This window comes from Malaya genurostris, chromosome 2 (genome assembly GCF_030247185.1).
Source record: "Malaya genurostris strain Urasoe2022 chromosome 2, Malgen_1.1, whole genome shotgun sequence".
NCBI lineage: Eukaryota > Metazoa > Arthropoda > Insecta > Diptera > Culicidae > Malaya > Malaya genurostris.
This window is the reverse complement of record NC_080571.1, coordinates 242,270,039-242,286,913: the sequence shown is the minus strand read 5'-3', so window position 1 is coordinate 242,286,913 and position 16,875 is coordinate 242,270,039. Positions and strand designations below refer to the sequence as shown.

Here is a 16,875-nt window from a genome sequence, read left to right as displayed (position 1 = left end):
GGGAAGTCTTGCCCCACGCGTCGTATTCCCCAGATGTCGCCCCTTCTGACTTCCGCCTATTCCGTTCGATGGCACACGGCCTGGCAGATCAACATTTTCAATCCTTCGAAGAGTTGGAAAAATGGATTGCTTCATGGATAGCGTCAAAAAAGGACTCCTTTTTTCGAGCCGGGATCCGAAAATTTCCGGAAAGATGGGAGAAAGTTGTCGCAAGCGACGGACAATACTTTGAATAATACATCTGTAAGCACTTTTTCGCAATAAAGCTCTAAATTTTGGAAAAAAACGGCGGAAGCAAAGTTGTACACCTAATAACTAAACTGTCATTTTTGTTTTTCGATTAGCAGAAACGATGGTTGAAACAACTAATTTAACTGTTTGAAAAAAAATGCTGTTAATTAGTGAGGACACATACCTTTCAATTTCAACAAATATTTTAGTTGAAATAACTGGTGTTGTTATTGAAACAAAATTCTGTTAGTTAAAAAATAAATCGGTTTTATTTGTTTTAGACATTGCAAATAGTTGAATCAACTCGAACAATGTTATTGATTTACGAAAATAATCAAAATATCCTTACTGATATACGTCATGATCAATTTGAAATAAGTTCGGTATGTTGAGATTCATGGAATAAATATCGTTGTTACAATATATAAACAGTACTTTATATTGACATGTAATATCATTAGGGCTGGGAAAACCACCGATCACTGCTGATTTCAAGTGATCTTAACCAAGTAATAAATTATCATTACGAAATCAGAACTGATCTGATATCTAAGTGATTTTGATTTTTGTATGATCATGATCATTCCAAATCGAGATTAGTAAAGATCTAAATTCTAAAAAAATACTTCTGATTCGATCGGAAATAATTGATGTAGAAAAACGTTTTTAATCAGCAAAAGTGTCCGGAGAGGCGAGTAAATTAGCGAAATTATTAAATTTACCTAAAATGAGTATTGAAAGATGATGCCTTCAAACGGTTGAACTAAAGTCATGCACTGATAATTTTAGTCAATTTATATGAGCTTGGGTGCATCAACCGCTGGGAATTGGAATTTTGCGACGGCAATTCAAACGCGCCATTCAATCGCAGCGCGTTCTGTGTGTTTGAAACCCTTCGCTCCTGTTACTTTTATAAATTAAATTCATGTTATTTATTGCGTTTTATTGCTAATGCATGAACATCATCATCGGTATCAAACAGCTGGAAGTAAAACAGTCTGCTGGAAGTAAATCAATGATCGAATTCGAAGCATAAAATTTTTGCGCATACCTGAAAGATTACGAGATAATCATTCACTAACATTTTCTAATTTGTCAACAAATCTTTTTCATCTTAAACAAGGTTAACTTTATCACAACACCGCTGTTAGATTAACACTTGTCATAAATTTCTCAAATCGAATGAACACAATTTCACCAAACGCTTTAACCATCGATGTTGTTTTCATTGACATTTTGAAGCGACGCGAACAGATTTCAACTAAAACAGTTGTTGATTTTGCATTGCGATTATTGTTTTGCTTTCAACTGTCTCCGGCATTTGACAGCATTCAAAACAACATATTTTTCAACTACTTGAATATATGCAAATCAAAAACCATATTGGTTGAATCAAAAAGAAATTAGTTAAATCAACTATCGAAAAAATCAAAAACTGCGATATCGCAAAATCTCCGTGCAGCTCGTTGAACATTTTCGTAGTAACATGATCAATACCTTGATTTGAAAAATTATAAAAAAAATTTAAGTGAAAAAAATTTTGTGGTCGATCGTGTGGAATCGAATGTCGCAAACTTTAGTCTCTAATTGCTTCAAAACACAGTTTTTGCATTTAAACTGAAAAAAAACATGTGATTCAGTACAGTTAAAATTATTGCAATTACCGAAAACCAATGTCATATGTTATATCATATCGTGTGGTTCAATCAATTAGACTGGATATGTTGCGGATTCATCGGAAGAGATATGTGTATTCCGTTGTAGACTTTTCCATCTGAGACGATTTACTGCACGTAAAAAAATGAATATTTCATCTGTCTAATTATGAGTAAATTAACAGTAATGCTTAGTTAAACCAAAAACATGTTCTTGTAACCATAATATGTTATGATAAGAAACAACAACTGTAGTGTTGCAATTTTGTGATTGATGAGTTTTCTAACTGAACGATGCCAAAGCCAAATAGAATTATCCGAAATAGGCCAATTGAAATCTAGAAGCCCACGTAAATATGGACGCTTTTTTCTCTAACTCGAAACTTTTACAATGAATACAAAATAATTTTTGGAATTTAAAATTTAAAATTTTGTGCAGTAGAATGGATACCATCGCCGCACAGAATGGTACAACAAGTTATTCTTGTAAAATTTTGAAACATGGTATTTATAGTGCAAAACATCAACGGAGACACTGTTTTTCATATCGTTTAATTATACCCGGCTTAACCTAGTTAAGATCGTTCACCGGACGTAGACACTTTGATTCTGATATGCTGATGATTGCTCTCAGCGTATAGTCGTATCTCTATACCAATTGTAACAAGAGGTTGTACTGGAATGTGGACAATAACCATTGTTATAGTAGATTGCATATTGGCATATTTCTTATCCAAGCATTGCGTAAAACGTGACATCCATCGGCCTGGGAGCTTAATGATGCATAAAATTATATAGTAACGCACTTTGACTTCCGGTGAGCGGTAAGAGCCCATCTTTTGAATCAATTGCTGCAGGGTGCTCTTAAAATGGAATTTCTCTAAAAGCTTTACCTGCCAGCAATAGTATTTTTTAGTCGTTTTATTCCATTTAAACAGGCATACAATCGTCATTCGGAAACCTTTTAAGTCGTTGCATGAAATGCTATGTACGGGGGATCAATAAATTTTTGGCAATGACCACGCCGCCGTTTCGATTTTGCGCAAGATTTTCCGTAAGCTGTTGGATAATCTCAAAGATTCTATTTACCAAGTAAAAAAAACATACCCATTCCGCATGTCTTGTTGAACATGCCAGCCACCGTGCCAATGGCTCAATGAAAGACGAATCGGCATCGGGTGATATAGGATTCGATGCAGTCGAAGGAGGTTCGTGCCGCTGCCGCAGGTGGTAGCCTATAAATTGAAATATTTAATTGTACTGCTGATCTCACAACCAACATTATTGCGAATGGCTACACCACACCACAGTCTTCATTGCTTCCACTGTCCGCTGCTCGACGACGAGCTACGCTTCGAAATTGGAACACTTTTTTTTGTTAGGCCCAAATACGATCCATGTTCGAGGACTTTGAACGATTTAGAAGAGAATCGTTAAAGCGCCTGCGATTTGTATATCTTGATGGAGTATTTCGGCAAATCTTGCTGCCAGAACTGTAATTGTCTAAATCGCTATAATCAGCAGCAGTAACAGTTATGGTAACGATGGATAATGATTATTGCCACCCAGGGCTTCTGACCTGCCAGGAAAAGAAACATGTTTTGTAACCTGCGCCGAAACGATTGTTTTCACTAGTGAAAATCAGTTAAATACATTACAATCATAACTGAAAGTTTCAAAATAGAAGTTAGGATTTACTGATTCTGTTTGCCATAAAACAACAGGCAACAACTAATACGACGTAACTCGCAAAGACATTACATGAATCTTTAGCTATTAGCACACTGGACAAATGCCGGGAATATTATAAAATCATATTGATATAAAATCAGATGCCGGAGACGTATTCTAGTTCAGATTATACCGTATTATTCGCACTTTGCGGATTCAATTATCGGAAGACTTACGATATGTAGGAGATGCGCATGATTTTGTGTAACTGAGCTAATTTTGTTTTTAGCCATTTTTTCCATAATGGCATAAAATATTTACTAAATACTAAAAATTTCTTGTATGTGCTCTATGAATCATCGTCTCTTTTCAGAGGCGAGTTGCTGTAGTAAACTTTAAATTTTATTTTTCGTTCACGCACTCACAAAACGTGGTGGCCATTGAATAACATTTTTCACGTGACAAAATTGTCACTACACGGAAAAACCCGCGATCGTAGAACAACTAAATTATTAGTTATTTGTCAGTTTTTGGATGATTAAGATTTGGTATAACTAATCGATTGTTTGTTTTTTCAAACTGTATTTTTTTTATTTATCATGCTGGCAGCTTAGCAATGACATCTACAATAAACGAGCGATGACACACACTAGAAACGGGTGATGAAACGTTTCAATGAACTGAGCAATAACATACATGCTCTCATTTGCATTTCTGAAAAAAGATTCTAAAACTTTCGGATCTAACTACTGACTTTCTGAATTCGGAACTGAATTGAGAATCTGTATTCTGGTCCACCCAAATTTTGAACATAATTTCAGGTTTACAATATAGTTTCAGAATTCAGCTGCAGAATTTAGTTCCAAATTACAGGTTCACAAAATTAAAACTGCACAGCAAAACATTATGAAATCTACAGGTGACGCAAATCCACATATGACACAATTCATAAGAACGTAATCCGTGAAACGACTGAATTTTACAAGAATGATATAAATATACGTCTAACAAACATCGCCTTTCAAGCAAGCGTGTAAATTTACACATTTTAGCACTAGAAAATATGTCAGAATGCATTAAATATAAGTTAGTGTATGACTCTGAAACTGAAGCCTAATTCTGGTTTCTGCCATTGATTTCTTAGCTATATTTTAGAACTTACTTTATATTCGGAATTTGAATCCAGAACTCTGATTTAGGATTTCAGATTCAGAAATCTGGAACAAAATTCATGATATAAATTTTTGATCTTGATCCAGGAATTAAATTTTGAACTGACTGCTGAACCAAAATTGAACCTCAGAATTCAGTTTCATAATTTAATTATTGAACTCAGTTTCTAAAAATAAATCCTACATTCAGTTTCAGAATTCATTCCCAGAATTCAGATCCTGAATACTGGAACTAAATTCGGAACTTGGATTCTGAAACTAGATTTGGGAACTAAATTCCGATCCTTCATTCAGTTCTTGAACTGAAAATGATTCTGAAAATGAGTTCAGATTCATAAGTATAGAACTAAACTCAACGATCTGGGTTCCGAGCCTGAAATTTATAACTGATTTCTGAGCGTGTTCCTTATTTCGAATTTAGTACTTAAATTCAGTTTGGAGTTTGGTCCAGAACTTTGTTTCTGGTTTAGATAAATAAATAAGTCATATTTTATTATAGAGGATCCGTTGCAAATCCGTAGCGAAGCAGTAAAAGTTGCAAAATTCACTATATTCGGAAGTGTGAAAGAAGCATACCAGTTTTATTCGCATTCACGTCCTTCAGTTATGTCTGTGACCAGAGATGGCATTTCTCCAGAGTGATACACGCTGGCGTCAGATTCTTGTCCACACCGAGGATGCAAAATACGAAGCATCGCACAAAGAGGAAAGCGCACTTTTTCTCAGTGTCGAATAGACAGCATTTGAGTGTGTGCTTGTGGTTAAAGCAGCTGGCGCGAGTGAAACACATTCTCTTCGCATGAATCGCTCACACGCGCTCTCGTCTAAATACACCCAAGTGACCACTGGCGCGTGATGGTGAGCGAACACTTCTGTGAACTTCAATTAATAGAGAGTAGATCTGGCCTTGCTATGAAAAATTTGCAAGGAAAACCGAAAATTTTACGATAAATTGTTTTATTTTGCTGATTTTGCGTGTCCACGCTTCTTCTACGCAAACCATACAGCAGAGTGCTCACCGGCGTATACACCTCTGTGAAAGTATCTGCATCCACCTCAGAGAATTTATTAGCTAATGCTCTAGCACTTTGGTGCGATTCAATGGAAGAGGTAAATGGAAATAAACAAACGCGCTCATGATGCGTGCACACTTTATACAACAGTGGTGTATATATGTGAAAGAGAAGAGCTCTCGTTGAAGTTGTCAGTGCGAGGGGAGAAATTTTGCTTGCTCTTCGTTACACAGAGGAGATGGACATCTCTGTCTGTGACATTACCCATCCGCCTTTTACTTCACCTGTAAAATAGCTCACTGGTCAGTAACGGATGAGTCAAGTCATTAACCGATGAAAAGAGGTATTAGAGATCCCCTTTAGCAAAATACAAGAACTATCACGGCACATTTAGCAGCAATTTTAAGCACTTTTAATTACATTGAAATGAAATTATAAACATTTATTCTTCAGAAATATTCATTCAATGCATGAAAACATTATATTTTAACTAACTTTTATATTCTTTTGCATACTTGCACTTATATGGTACGGCAAGTACATACATAACTGGTATAAATAATGCAATTTTTTTGTGAAATGAAGAGAATTTTACTTTTACTATTGTCTGTCTAAGTTTAGTCTCAATGATTGTGGAAAAATCAACTTATATGTTAGTTAAATCAATGATATTTTAATTGAAAAAACCAGGGTGTAGGAGGACAAAAAAAATGCTGCCGATGAGATATTTAATTTGAACAACCCGGGAATTAAATCGTCATATCATGACTTGTTATTTCTAGACTGTTATTGTGACACCTTATATTTTCTTGGTATGTCATTGAAGGAGTCAAGAAATAGTATAATAGCTGTTGATATTTTTCTCTAGCTTTGATATAACAATGGCCGAATTTATGATTTGGTTATTGTTTTCTCATGCGGGGTTTCAAACAAAATAATGTCAAGTTTTCTCATAGGAAAATTTAGTTTTAATAATCAAATCTAATTTTGGTTTGCTAATCATTTTATCCGGTATGAAACTTAACGACAGCAAGCAAAAACAAATGAAATCAGGTTCATGCTATTCTGAATTGTCTCTTTTCATTTTAAATTTGGATGATATTCATAACCTAACGAAATTTTTTCTAGGAAATGTTTTCTAAAATTGTACCAGCTGTTAGAATTATCGTTAAAAGAAAACCATCCGAAACAATTTTTTTTAGCATAATTCATTACCTACACAGTAAGAAGAGCTTCGGTGTAACAACACGCAATATTGACAACGTTACATAAAAACACAATGGATTTATAATGGCCATATTTTCAAGTACAAAAAGACAGACGAAGTAACCATATACATGAAAGCAAGAAGTATGTAATATTTTAGGAATTTTTAATTGAGAAGCAAGACTTCTGAGAGTATTTAAAATTTGTCAATGAGATTTCATTGTTGTGTATCTTTCTTTAGCTACTGTTTTTTCAATGTCATGAGCATTTTATTTTCACAGTATTTTTTAGTTATTTCATTATTACAAATTTTTTCTGCGTGTACCGAAGCAAATCATTCGTTCTAAAGCTGAACTTAAAATTTTCTCGCATCCTCAATAAAAGAAACCAATCCAACAGCCTCATTTTCAATATTTTACTGTCTCATTCGTAAATGACCGACACCAGTACAAACGAAGAGAGACGAAGAATTTTCGTTTCTCACTGAAAAAAAGAGAGTATAATTGCCAACGCCACTCTTTCCTCTATGACAAGACGAAACCAAACTAACGTCTGCAGGGAGCATCAGCAGAATTTCAATTCTCATTATTTCATCAATGTATTGAAAATCTGTGACGCTTGGCTATGAAGAGTGACTAAAATATGACAAATCGAAGTGATTACACCCCAGAACCTCTTTGGAAATCAAAACTACTACAAATTCGAGCACCAACAGGTAAAAGTCATTGTGAAACCTTTTTCTGTCATTTTCGATTCTCAAAGCTTCGGTTGAATACCGACACTGCATATTATGGGATTTTCACTGAAAACCCCAATTAACTGAAAGGGCAATTAAATGAAAAAACACAATTTTGAAACTACTGTTCAGCTCATGTCATTGACTGGACATGGTTTTCGTTCTTATAGTTTTCAAGCGAAGCTGAGAGTGATTTCTCGTCATTTTCGTCTATTTGAGTCAATGAAAATGACTTTTATAGGTTCTGTTCTAAAGCATGTTTGAATGACGAATACCACGAAAAAGTGTTTAAAAAGACACTAATTCCGGAAACTAATTTGCATAACATTAATCATTCGTGTTTTATCATCGTATAACTAGGGACGATTCTTATTACTTATTACTTAAACTTTCAATATAGCTCTTGTTAATAAGTTTACTGTATGCGTGATGATATGTACATGAAAAAAAAACAATGTAGAAATTACAAAAAAAAATCCGATTTCCATTTGATTAATTTCAATGAGAGGATGTTTCTCAAAGTCTTAAACTATATTAATCATCGAGCTCCCACATGCAATTACAGCTTCTACAGACTTTCGGAACGTTCGGTAGGTTGTAATAATGTAGCCTGGATTAATTTCTCTCTAGGTACAGGTCAAACATTTTCTGAGACTCACTGTACTCGGGTGGCGTTCAGAACAGGCCTAACTGAAATAAAACGGAGGAATAAGATTGGGGCAGGATAACGGTCACATATCCTTCTCTTAGAACAGCATATGTTTCGTCAACCACTTCTGAGTGCAGTTCGAGAGGTGGTATGGAGCTTAATCGTTCAAAATTAGTTTTTAACGTTTTTGAACTGAAATTCGGGTCAGTTCCGAATCGGATTCTTGTATCAGGTTTGTTTATACGCCCGTTGCTAAGTGCGAACCCAACTTACCCTCGTTCAGTTTCAGGTTTTTCAAACTTAGACGATATAAGTAAACCGTTCTTTTTTCTACACAGCCTACTATGATATGAGTTATAGCTTACGTGCGTAATTCTAACGAATTCGTAGCTCTTATTTTGCTAAATATTTAAATTATCGGTTATTATTCAAATATAAATTTGGATCTTCGCAAAATTTAACGTCAGTTGATAGCGAAAATGCTCGATGAACAGTTTTAGGTGTGCACACAAAAAAAAATTGAATAATACCACCTTAATTCCTCATACGATTTAATTCACAAAGACTTAGATTAGCTTGAATTTTACTGGTTTCGACTGTAACTTGCATTATGCTAGCAGGTGCGACTGTTTGAATTTAAATGCACCTTCTACCAACCAAGCAGATGTATGCTTCTGTGGCTCAGTCGATTAACAGACGTACATGCGATCCAATGATTCTCGGTTCAAATCGCGGCGGTTGATATCATCAGTATTCTTTTTTTTATTTCAACGAATTTCATGTCTTGGAGTTATAGACACAATATTAAATGTTCTTCCACGTGAATTTGCGTGAACTGCGACGCTCCATTTATGTGCATCTAATAAGATGTAAAATCACAGGGATTTTTTAAGTGTGTACACTCCAAAAAATTTTGAATTTGCAGGTGACTTAATTCCTCATACGATGTAATTCATAAAGACCTAATTTGTCAAATGACGGAAAATTTTATTTGTAATGACTTAATGTTCGAATAGCTTGAATTTTACTGGTTTCGACTGTAACTTGCATTCTGCTAGCAGGTGCGACTGTATGAATTTAAATGCTCCTTTTACCAGCCATGCAGATGTGTGCTTCTGTGGCACAGTCGATTAACAGACGTATTTGCGATCCAATGATTCTCGGTTCAAGTTGCGGCGGTGTTGCTTTGCTATGAATATTCTTTTTTTTTATTTCAACGAATTTCATGCATGGAGTTTTAGACTCAATATTAAATGTTCTTCGACGTAAATTTGCGTGAACTGCGACGCTCCATTTATGTGCATCTAATAAGATGTAAAATCACAGGGTTTTTTCTAAGTGTGTAGCTACGAGGCGTCTGGTTTATAGTAAACCAAATTCTGTTTGATTTATCAAACTTTCCCATAGCAACTACATTATGTCGTATATTTTTATCGGACGAACGATAGAAACAAAATTTTGTCAATTATTGGGTGTGACTTGTGGATGCTTACTTGCGATATAAAGACACACGAGTAAATGCATATTTTTACAATTGATTTTATACAAGATACATGCATATTGAATTGTTTTTACGTTTCGACATATGTAATTTGACGTATCTGCTTGAATGGCTGGTTTTGTTTGACTCAGATATAAGTCATTCGTGTAAAATTCAATAATTTAACGCGAATATCGTTTTAAATCGAGTCATGTGTGAATTAACGTCACTTGTAATTTTCATTCTTATTTGCTGTCTAATTAAATGATTATTTAACGTCATAGCTAATTAAATCATATGATTCTATAGGAGTTGTCAGTTCTAGTGCGGCCCTGTAGAGTTTTCGCAAATCCGACAGCTTCTTTTAGGCCCAAGGTCGGCAGTCCGTACAGGTGGCAACTCTAATTGTACAATAAAACAGGGTCCTTATTTATTGGAATGCTTTACTCAATATTAAGAGGAGAAATTTAGATTGCTCGACATGTTTTGAACGGCGGATTATCTTATTTATTCGAATATTATTCTGTATTTGCTACAGTAATCGTAACAGAATTCCATGACACGCAAAATCTCTTACGATTATTGGCAACAATTGATACCGCCACAGAAACGATCGCCATCGACTGTGAAAGCTACAAAAAGGTGTAGAAAGAACGGAGAACGAAAAATAAAAATTTTCGATAAAATAACACGTCGAAAGAAAGCAAACAACATTTCCAGACCATAACATTTAATGAGCCTCGAAATGGAGTGAGAGACGACGCGGGGTGGCATACGTATGTTGTACGTACGAATCTAATGCACTTCACTCGACCAGTGGGTCTTCGAAGCGAACTCCGTACGTTCATCACTCACCTCGGGGCAGAGAGCCAATTCCAATGAGTAAGGCGATGAGTGTAAAACATTAAATGCCCTCGCAGTATTCATCTTTTGGTTGCAGGCAGGATCCAGTCTTTTGTATGCACCAACAATACCAGAAAGTTTGAACAAAAAATGGACTGATTTTTTTTTACCGATAGCCTCTCGATATTGATAGTTCCGCGACGATGTGTGATGTAAGTACAGCAATGAAAACTTTAATCACATTGATACCGCAGCTATGATTGCATATGAGCTGAGAATAGGCGAAAAAATAAGAAGCAAGCGAAATGAGTTCAAATGGTAGTAAAGGAAACGTTAAATTACATCTAATTGGTGCCGCTTTACACCGCCTTTGTTGTACATATTACGACAACGTGAGCAAAAATTTGGCCACGATGGTGGAATCACGACCGATATTGCAGCTCTCGTTCATTATGTGGGTTTGAACTTTATTGGAAACGGTTACGTTCTGAAAATTGCGGACGAAGGCTGAACAGTTATCAATAAATGATGGTCGGTTTATTGTATCAATCATTACAGCACAACATTTTTTTCGTTTGTCGAGTATTTTGTGTATGAATGAACAATTCCGATGGTTTACCTAATCTAGAGTGAATTCCAAATTTACTCCTCTTACTTTAAAAGATTGACCTTGTATTTTACTGATGGAATGGCAAAGGCGAGAGGAACGTGAAATCGAGGGCGTTGAAAAAATGTCAGAAAGCAAGATTGCACGAGTTAGCAATGCGAAATTCGTGTAATCATTATAACGTGTGAATGAATTTTACAGGTGGCCTAATCTCTCATACGATGCGTTTCATTAAAACCTAGTCTGTCTAATTCCATTTGTAATGACTAGATTGGATTGGACTGAATTTTACTGGTTCCTACTGTAATTTGCATTTGGCTAGCAAGTATGAATTTATATACACCATTTATTAGTCAAGCTTCTGTGTCGAATCAAGTCGCCGCTGTAACTCTCAGTATTTTGTTTTAATCTCAATGAATTTCATATCATGGAATTTTCCACCCACACAATATTACATGTTTTTGTACGTAAATTTACGTGAATAACGACGCTTCATTTAAGTGCACCATCAAGGAACTGTGCACACTTAAAAAAATCCTGTGATTTTACATCTTATTAGATGCACATAAATGGAGCGTCGCAGTTCACGCAAATTTACGTCGAAGAACATTTAATATTGTGTCTAAGACTCCATGACATGAAATTCATTGAAATAAAAAAAAGAATACTGATACGCCGCGACTTGAGCCGAGAATCATTGGATCGCAAGTACGACTGTCAATTGACTGAGCCACAGAAGCATGCATCTGCTTAGCTGGTAAAAGGTGCATTTAAATCCATACAGTCGCACCTGCTAGCAGAACGCAAGTTACATTCGAAACCAGTAAAATTCAAGCTCATCTAACATTGAGTCATTACAAATAAAATTTTCCGTCATTTGACAAATTAGGTCTTTATGAATTACATCGTATGAGGGATTAAGTCACATGTAAAATTCAAATTTTTTTGGAGTGTGTTAACCCACAAACCTAAGCAGTTTTATACTGAGACTGCATTCTTTAAATTTTATACTAATATATTTCATTTAAAAAATAAAATTAAATAATTGTTCTTAGGCCTTATTGTGTACTTTTCTTGGTTGTTGTGTTCGGCAAAGTGGCAGAGGACCTAGTGCTTCTAAAATGTATGTTCTGGACAATTCTGGAAGCGATGAGTTGAAGGTTTTTTTTAAATTGCACAATCAATCAACCAATATGAACTATCATTGATTCGATTGTGTGAAAGAAGCATGAAAGCTTTATTTGTATTCACGACATCCAGTTGTGTCTCTGATATTACCCACCCGCTATTTTTACTTCTAGAATATTGTTGAAAATGTAATATCTGGTAATTTTATCCAAGAAACCATTTTAATAATGATAGCCATTAGCTTACTATGTGGTAGTTTTGCCTAAATGTTTGTAAAAGTCATATTTAACTTTTTTCACATTTGACTTTTATAAAACAAATTATTGCTCTTTTATAAATCCAGAAGATACTTTTTATACAATATTGTTGAAGTCAAAAACTCTATCTACCTCTAATTAAAACGGTGAATTTTTATCGGTCTTCACACACCTATTGGAACATGGTTGATCATAAAACCGAAAAGTTTACGATATGATCCCAAAATGATGAAAGGACTGAAACTATATAAACATTATTTCGCACAACTTTTAACACTCCAAATACCAAGCCTAAAAAAAAGTTGGAACGGTAACTTTGAGCTGTCATAGCTCAGCTTGTTTTCAACGAATTTAAATTTTTTAAAATTTTCTGTAAAATCCAAGTTTCAGTTTTTTTTGTAAATTTTGTTCATAATTTTCAACTAAAATAATAAAAAAATATATGTCATAAAATTTCAAAGTTTTGATTTGTTTGTTTGGCTAATTTTTCCGATAATAGAAATTCTCTGTATTTGTACCAAATTTCTTGATATTCTTTGAACGGATATATAATTTTGGTCATCAATACATTGTTTCTGTAAATAATTACAATATTCTGAATCAAAAAATGTACATGTCATCGCTTTAATTTTTGAGTTACATACAAACATGTGAAAAAAATGAAAAATTCATATATAGTTATAAATTCATCGAATTTTTAATGTTTTCTTTTGATTGTGCAGGAATGGTAGTTGAGCGAAAATTGTAGCTGGTATCACTAGCAATCGAATGATGTGTAAAAATATATAGGTCATCGCTTTGAATTTCGAGATATTTACGATCATTGTAAAAAGTCTCACCTTTTCTTAGGCCATCTATCTACAGTTTTCATTGTAACTTTGGGTAGACAACCCTATTTTTCGTTTTTTTTTTGTGCATTATATTTCTGGAAGTAGTACCTTTCCAATGGTGAACAAATTTTGAAGATCGGTTGACTAACAACAAAGTTATGACTCGGTAAAATTGAGGTTCTCAATATCCGATTCGCGATGCAGGTGCCGCATGAATGCAGATAGGGCACATTTTGAGCTTAAAAAAAACTTGGAACGGGAAAAATCAGATTTTCATTAGTTTTTCCTAAACGATCGTCAATAATGATATACTTAAAATAATCTACAAACTTCACAAAATTCGAGGGTGTAAAATTTATCGAAATTGGTCAAGTAACATCTGAGCTATGATAGCTCAAAGTTACCGTTCCAACTTTTTTTGAGGCTTGGTGCTTCGCGTAACTTTTGTAGGCTTGGTATTAGGAGTGTTAATTAATTAAAACACACAAAAATAGAGAACGAAAACAATGGGGTTCCAAATCTCGAGATACCTTTATGAGCGTGAAAAAATTGATACCGTTTTCGAATGGATTCTCTGCTGGTTTTTACATTTGAATATGTATGTTTTAAGAATCCGTTAAGAGTTTCAAGTTGAAAATTATGTGTCTGGATGAGTCCCACTTTTTTGTCCGGTTTAGCACCGCACAAACAATAACTGGATTCAGTCCGAAAAAAAACTTTTAAAAACAATTACTAGACCGTCGTTACGATGCATAGAAATCAAACATACCCAAAAATTCAGACAATAGTACAAAAATCAGTAAAAAATGAACACGTTTTTACATGAACACGATTGACGCCAAACCGAATTGAATCAGCGTCATCCGGCTAACTGACACATGATAGCGCGTCTACAAAGTCGAAGAACCTAAAATCTAAATGGATCGAAATAAATGCTGATTTATAAGATACAGGATGGGCCATTTGACATACCGCGTTGGAAGTGTCATTTCAAGACAATTTTACCATGGAACAGTACACACCAAAAAAACACGCTGAAATTGTTCAACTTTACATTCAAAACGAGGCCAACTTTTGGCGAAAAATCATCATATTAGACGAGGTACATTTCACGTAAATTATTAATAAGCAAATAATACGAAAAAATATTGGTTCTATGCCACTGAAAACCCTCACTTAATTGAGGAGGAACAACTTCTATACAACCAGTTTTGTGCGGATATGGTGATTGGTCCCTATTTTTTCCAAAACGATTACGGAGCAACGAAAACTGTTAATGGCGATCCTTATCGAGCCAAAATAAATGAGTTTGTGATGCCCATTGTTCGTGAAAATAGTTTGAATGGATACTGGTTTGAACAGGACGGTGCAACATGCCATACAGCACGACTAACAATTGATTTGTTACGATCGTTGTTTCCCGGACGATTCATATCGAAAAACAGTGATTTTGACTTGCCCTCGAGATCACCCGATTTAACACCACCAGACTTTTTTGTGGGGCTTTTTGTAATGAAAGGTCTACGCTCATAATATGCTAAGAACAATATCTCAACTCAAAGACAACATACGACGTGAAATCGTCGCCATATCGACCGATAAATTGGCCAAAACGATGAAAGACACCGAAAAAAGGGCACATTTTGTATTCAAGGTCAAAGGTGACCATTTATGCGATAACACTTTTTAAAAAAATAGCTGTAATATATCTCCTTGAACCGAAGTAAAATATAATCGAAATGAAAATAAATAATGGTGTTTTTTCATATATTTTGTTCAAAAACAAATGGTTCCACTATAAATGTATTTAGGCTGGCCGGTTTAACCCCATGTCCGGTTTAACCCCGTGTCCGGTCTAGCCTCGATCACCCTTAATAATTTCTTCAGTTTTGGAAGTGGTTTGAACCCCCAAGAACCTCCCCCCTGCATACGCGCTTGAATATGACCATGCGAGATTCCAAAAATTTTACCATTAACAAACAAATAAATTACAAACAAATGAATGTGTCTGATTTTAGGGGCTGTCTATAAAAGACGTCACTCTTTTTTGACGATTTTTGACTCCCCATCCCCCCTTTGTTACAAATTGTCACAGAACCAAAGACCCCCCACCCTCCTATGTCACATGTCACGAATTCAAAATAAATAAAATTCATCTCAATAACCACTCAATATGTATGACAAACCATACAAATATGAGGGAAAAATCGATTTATTACATGCTGTCATTAGATTAAAAAATATTCCTAAAACTACAAAATCATCGGAATTATTTTATTAATATCAATTATATAAATTAACAAAAGTATTTGGTTGGAATTGATGAAACATCTAAATGATGAAAAAATCATAATTTTTACGATTAATTTTCAGAATTATCGTTTAACAGAATAAATTCAAATGTTTTGCATGACAAAAACCATCCTTCGAACAACATTTTGAAATTTTTTCGTGGAAAAATATTGAGAAATAAGTCGCTGAAGAGTTATTTTTGAAGACGCTTCTAAATAATCGTGATTTGCGGTGTCCACTGTATCTCAGCGCAGGCTAATCAGAAGTGAACAAATCAAAGTAGTATAATTAGAGTAGAAATTTTTCTAGACCCCAACGTTTTCGTTTGATTTTTTTTTTAATTTTTTTGAATTTTTGGGGGTTGTTCAAAGTGAAAACTACGATTTTTCACGAGAAAATCCGCCATTTTGAAGCTGTAAAACCACCCCAAAGTAACAAACAACAAAAAGGAAAACGTTGGGGTCTGGTTTTTTATATGTAGAAAGTGTGTGCCAAATTTGAACAAAATTGGTGCAATAGTTTTTGAATTACGATGGACACGGACTTTCAAAAGTCCTTCCCCCCCCCCCTCCCCCGTTAGTTAAACGGTTTGGAATCAGGAATCAGAACAAATTGGCTCAAATGGCACGTTCCCCTTGATATTTGGAGATTTGTGCCTTTTACACGTTTTCCTATAGAATGTAAACGTTTATTGTGGAAATTTTTTCAGGAAATAGGGCAAAGCAGTAATATAATTAGGTATTTCAAAAATGCGCTAATTGAAAATATTGGACGTCACATTCCAAAACCCTCTCCCCCCTGTCACAAAAGGTCACATTTCATGAAACATCCCCCTCCCCCTTGACGTCTTTTATGGACAGCCCCTTAGTCTTCAATCTTGATAATGCTAATCATGTTAAAAGCGGAAAATCAAAGAATAAGATTTTTATGGTAGCTAGCAGTTCATCTTTAAAAGCGATGAAAACCTCATTCCTTAACACGACTTATCATTTCTGATACCGCTGGCTAAACCGATAATGCGTTTTTAATTTGTGCGTGACTTTTGAGGTAAATTCGGCATTGAATATCGGATAAATTAAATGGTCTCCTTCCACTAGCATCAGGC

General features: G+C 34.8%; 1 protein-coding gene across 3 annotated transcripts in view; it reads left to right on the top strand.

The window, feature by feature from the left end:
• Positions 1-16,875, top strand: part of LOC131428349 (tenascin-R) — a 328,173-nt gene that overhangs the window by 5,342 nt on the left and 305,956 nt on the right. The gene's annotated exons all lie outside the window — the stretch shown is intronic.